The following is a 6,164-nucleotide window of genomic DNA, read 5'->3' on the forward strand; positions in this document are numbered from 1 at the left end:
AGCAGAGTAATGCTAAATGTTCATGGTTTACTTAGCTTAATTTACAATTAAAGATTACATAATTTTTCATTGTTTTAAAACAATACATAGTAAAATAAACAAAACCAAAAAAAACAAGTCTCTTGCACTTAATTTCTCATATGCACACTTACATGTACCTCTTTTCTGTCAAAGCACAGAATGGAGTAAAGCTTATTTTGCTTAATTACACTAGCACGTCCGCTTATTTGATAATTCAAATCAGGAAACTTATGAGAATCTTGTTCACTTGATCAGTAAGTACAAGTACAAGGTGTTTACAGCGATGTCCTCTGACTCCTATTGGGCAGCTACAGAAACAGTCTTCAAAGAAGCATTTTTCATTCTTCAAACTGTCTGCCTGTAAATCATGAATGACCTGGAAGTATCCATCTGTCTTCTTGATGAGAATGCTGATAAGATCCAGTCTAAGGTTCCTAATGCCAAACAAAAACTGATATTTAGGCGATGGAAAAATCTGATTAGACAAGCAAAGAAAAACAATACATGTTTTAATATGATTGTGTTTGATTTATTATATAACTATATTCCAAATGCTTGTGATTCTATTACATTATTTGCATAAACTCATAATGAAGTTGCATACGTTTAATTGCAAATATCACCTTTCAACAAGATTGTTTGTATCGGAGTTGGCATGGTTGTAGCACTGTCCGACCACGCGTGTCCTATTACCAGCCAGTGATCCTTGAAATATAAGCAAAGAACTGAGAAATCTTCAAACCTGTTGAGGAATTATTTGAAAGTTGATATAAAATCTTAAAGCTATAATGAAAAAAGAAAAATAGATTTAATGTTAAATTTAACCAATTTAATATTTACTTTAAAAAAGTTATATAAATAGTAACAGTACAGGTAACACTTTAGTATAGGGAACACATATTCAATATTAATAATGACTTTTTACTCAATAAACTTCCTAAGTAGGCCTAACTGCTTATTAACAATTAGTAAGTTCCTTGTTCAGTTTAGGTATTAGATAGGATTAGGAATGTAGAATAAGGTCAAGCAGAATAATGCATTAATATATGCTTTATTTCATTATTATTATTATCATTATTGTTATTAGTATTAAAATGAAGAGATTAATTACTGTTTGTCTTATATTAGATGAGCTATAAAGAATGACGTCCCTGGGTCAACACAAGATATTTAATCATCATTATTATTATTGTTATTATTGCAGTATAGTGATAGATTACTCTTGGTCTTATATTAGATATTGTATTATTATTGTTATTATTATTAATAATATTAATAATAAAATAAAGTGATTAATTAATTTGTCATATTAGATGAGCTATAAAGAATGACGTCCCTGGGTCAACACAAGATATTTCATTATTATTATTATTATTATTATTATTATTATTGCAGTATATTGATAGATTACTCTTGGTCTTATATTAGATATTGTATTATTATTATTATTAATAATAATAATAAAATAAAGTGATTAATTACTGTTTGTCTTATATTAGATGAGCTATAAAGAATGAAGTCCCTAGGTCAACACAAGATATTTCATTATTATTATTATTATTATTGCAGTATATTGATAGATTACTCTTGGTCTTATATTAGATATTGTATTATTATTATTAATAATAATAATAAAATAAAGTGATTAATTACTGTTTGTCTTATATTAGATGAGCTATTAAGAATGAAGTCCCTGGGCCAACACAAGATATTTCATTATTATTATTATTATTATTGCAGCATAGTGATAGATTACTCTTGGCCTTATATAAGATATTGTTATTATTATTACAAGAATATGAATACAAGAATATGACGTCCCTGGGTCATCACAAGAATATGACGTCCCTGGGTCATCACAAGAATATGACGTCCCTGGGTCAACACAATATATTATTATTTGTATTATTATTACTACAATATAGTGAGAGATTAATGATTGTTTTAAATTGGATATTGTATTATTATAATAATGATTATTATCTAAATACAGTCATTGATAAATGTGTGTCATACTGTATATTGGACGGGTTAATGATGTCGCCGGGTCAACACAATATATTTCCTTGTTGTTTATGGACGACAAACCCCCAATCCATCCGCAAAAGTGTTTAGCCTTTCTTTCACAGAAGGATTAGTATCAGCATCTGCTAAACGAATACATGACAAAAGTGATATAAATAATCGTACAAAAAGATCCGACGACGCGATCACGGGGGAAACGCCACACCGAACCGGGGCAAAACGATCGTGGGCACCTTCCTGTCCGATAGGATCGGGGTTTGGCAATTTGGACCTTAATATATGCGCAGTTCAGCGAATGTTCGCGTCAGTTATGAATAATATATTAATAAAAATAATATATTATGCTGAGCAGGGATGGACACATTTGAAATGGCACATTTTAAATAATATGCACTTACCTTTGTAAAATGAAGGCGACGTCAAAGCACACAATTCAAATAGTGGCGCGCAAGCTGAGGCTGGGCACATGTCACGTGACGTGAGTAATCTGATTGGTTGCTCAAATTTACCTTAAGCACCTCCCTTGTTGACCCAGGGACGCGTCGAACTCGGCAGAATCAGGACGTGCGGGAGCAGACACTGCTGCGGCAGTGGTGAAATATAGGTAGAGGCTCCTGCGGAAGCGGAGACTGCTGCGGCAGTGAGGAAAAAACAGAAAAGGCTCCTGCAGGAGCGGACAATACTGCAGCGGTGGGGAGATATAGAGAAGGCTCCTGCGGGAGCGGACAATGCTGCGGCGGTGGGGAGATACAGAGAAAGCTCCTGCGGAAGGATGGCTGAAGTGAGGATTGACCATTACAGATAGATAGGGCATGTTAGGAGAGTTAGCTATGGTAGATTAGGAGTTTTAGTGAAAGGGGATGAGCTGGCGTTAGAGGGGTTGGCTGAAGAGGGTTCGAGATAGATATATAAATAAATAAAATAATCGGCCTGACCAATAATAGGTCTTGGTACCCTCTGCCTTCTGGCAAATCTGGAGCTGGAGGCCACTGAACAGAAAAATGGTTAGTAGCATGAGGGAGCGGAAGAGTTGAGGGCGCGTTTACGAATGGAGGCGGCCTCACGTTTGCTTCAGCTGCTGTAGCTGTGGGTCGTGGGAAGGGGCTGGGGTGTGTGATGTCTTGAAGAACCTGTGTAGCCTGAACTGCTAGCAGAAGTAACAGGATGGAAATACTGAGATGTGCAGGCCCGTGTTGCAAGTAAAAGTAGCTTCATGCTTGCTTTGGCTGCTGTAGTTGTTGGCTGATTTGACAATTGCTCAAACCTTGTCTGAATTAATACAGTCCTGTTGGAAAAGCATCTTTTCCTCTTGTTTTGGCCTTCGGGCCCTTTTAAACAGCCTCCGGAGCAGATAAATTTGGGATGCTGTTTTCCTGTTGTAGTATGGACTGTGAAAATAGAGGCTTTGAAACGATGTAGCATGTTTAGTTTTATAAACCATTGTACCAATAGACATGTCTATAGCAGTAACGTTAATTGCAGTAATTCAAATTCAAGCCGTTTCTAAAGACATTTACTTTGCATGCTTTTCATATAACAGTCCTAAAAAGACGATAGAAAATTTACTCACACTTGTTGTTCTGCAGCCAAACACGAGGCAGTAGCGTGAAAAATTCTGAATAATCATGCCAGTAAATGGTGAAATATGTCCCTAAATAATTGATCCTGCCGGAATAATTGCATGAAACTTATGTCTGTATCATCTCAGTGAGGTTTAAACATGCACAGTAAAGCAAATGTAATGTCTTTAGACATTTCGGTGTGGATGACAACTCTGCAAAAAGCCTTTGCTTCATGGTTAAAAAGTGGCATCGTCATCGGACAGAGTTAAGTCATAACGCCGTTTAACAAATTTTGGCGTCTTCATAAGCGCATTCTATATATAACGTCTATTTAAATTGTTCAGATGAGCAAATCACGAGGTTTTCTTGCATGATTAGCATTTTAATTGTTTGGTCAGACGGTTCATATATTGATCTATATATTCACGTTCATAAATCGGGGATTAAACGTGGAATTTATCTTTTGTATGCTAAATATGTAAACAATATGTGCACAGTACCTATAACTGCACTTTACATTTTGCAAGATTGACATGCTAAATGGCTAACTGAACCGGTTTACTCTCATCAATTTTGTTAAGATAAGATATGTACCAGTTCATTGCGTTTACGAACGACATGTATCCGTTTAATCAACTCGACATGTATACCGGTTTAGTCCTTTCGTTCACGAATGAGAGCTCTCGATCTCTGAGACTCATATGAAACTCGCTCATTGTGGATGACAACTCTGAAAAATTCTTCATGAATGAGTGTAAACTGAGAACGATTCGTTCGCCTAGAAGATTCATTAAAAAAAACGATTCTTTCACGAACTACATGCCACTACAACAACGCACGGTCTTCGCCGCTAGTGGAGGCAGCATCGAACTGCGCCACGGCTGAAAAAGCGAGAGAGGTTTACTGCGCTGAGAACTGGAGCACGGCTGCGATCCAGCATTATAAGAGAGCCCGGTCCTGGTGAGAAAATCGTGTTGTCGAGTGAGGCGAGCTCAAGGATTTGCACGAGCTTTTGGCCACAACGTGTGGCTTGGCGAGAAGAGCAGCTGTCGCGATGACGCTTGTTGGTGTTCGGCGGATAGATATCTTCGTCGGAAGGAAGATTGGGCCTGTGATAAGATGACGGACAGAGCGAACCGAATGCTGACAAACGGTCTATGCCGAAAAACTGTCCTGCCGAAAAACTGTCGTGGGACAGGAGGTAGGAAGACTGGATATATATACGCTTGCGTGCTATTTAAGATGATTAGCTAAACGAGATGAACCTGTGCCAAATTGGATGATTATCTGATCGTGCTTCTCCCGAACTTTGTTAATAAAACCACATTTAATTGACAAATACAGTGATGTGTTCAACTTGCCCGTGGAATCACTGCCTGGTGAGGTCCATTTTGAGCTGGATTTACATTTACATTTAATCATTAGCAGATGTTTTTATCCAAAGCGACTTACAAATGAGAAAAATAGAAGCAGTCAGGTCAACAAGAGAACAACAATAGTACACAAGTGCCATGACAAGTCTCAGTTAGTCTAGTATAGAACGCATAGCCAGGTTTTTTTTTCTTTTATAAATGAAAAGACAAGAAAAGGATTAGTTGGTTAAGTGCATGCGAAAAAGATGAGTCTTTAGATGTTTCTTGAAAATGCGTAAAGACAAAGCTGTACGAATTGAGATTGGGAGGTCATTCCACCAGCTGGCCACAGTCCAGGAAAAGGTCCGTGAGAGTGATTTTGAACTTCTTTGGGATGGAACCACAAGGCGTTGGTCACTTGCGGAGCGCAAACTTCTGGAAAGCACATAAGATTTAACCAGTGAGTTTTTGTATGTTGGTGCCGTGCCAGTGGTCGTCTTGTAGGCAAGCATCAGTACCTTGAATTTGATGCGGCACTGGTAGCCAGTGTAACCTGATGAGGAGAGGAGTAACATTAGCTTTTTTTTTGGCTCATTGAAGACAACCCTCGCTGCTGCATTCTGTATCAATTGTAGAGGCTTGACAGTACATGCAGGAAGGCCTGCCAGGAGAGCATTACAGTAGTCTAGTCTGGAGAGAACAAGAGCTTGGACAAGAAGTTGGGTGGCTTGCTCTGACAGGAAGGGTCTAATCTTCCTAATGTTGTATAAGGCAAACCTGCAGGAGCGGGTCATTGTAGCAATGTGGTCTGTGAAGCTTAACTGATCCATCACAACTCCTAGGTTTCTGGCTGTCCTTGAAGGAGTAATGGTTGATGAACCCAGCTGTATAGAGAAGTTGTGATGAAGCAATGGAGAAGTTGTGATGAAGCAATTAGCTGGAATCACCAGGATTTCTGTCTTTGTAAGGTTAAGCTGAAGGTGATGGTCATTCATCCAGCTAGAAATGTCACTCAGACAGGCTGAAATGCGAGCAGCTACCGTCGGGTCATCAGGCTGGAATGAGAAGTAGAGTTGGGTGTCATCAGCGTAGCAGTGATAAGAAAAGCCATGCTTCTGAATGACAGATCCTAATGACGTCATGTAGATGGAGAAGAGAAGTGGTCCAAGTACTGAGCCACGAGGAACCCCAGTAGCAAGGTGTT

General features: G+C 38.3%; 1 long non-coding RNA gene across 1 annotated transcript; it reads right to left on the minus strand.

Moving 5' to 3' along the window:
* Nucleotides 1–267: 267 nt before the first annotated feature.
* Nucleotides 268–2,604, minus strand: LOC113062763 (uncharacterized). Its single transcript, XR_003278589.1, has 3 exons — nt 2,445–2,604; nt 645–763; nt 268–455 (listed from the first exon to the last, which is right to left on the minus strand). It is a non-coding gene; the product is annotated as an uncharacterized LOC113062763 (long non-coding RNA).
* Nucleotides 2,605–6,164: the final 3,560 nt, after the last annotated feature.

This window comes from Carassius auratus, chromosome 45, assembly GCF_003368295.1.
Source record: "Carassius auratus strain Wakin chromosome 45, ASM336829v1, whole genome shotgun sequence".
Classification (NCBI taxonomy): domain Eukaryota; kingdom Metazoa; phylum Chordata; class Actinopteri; order Cypriniformes; family Cyprinidae; genus Carassius; species Carassius auratus.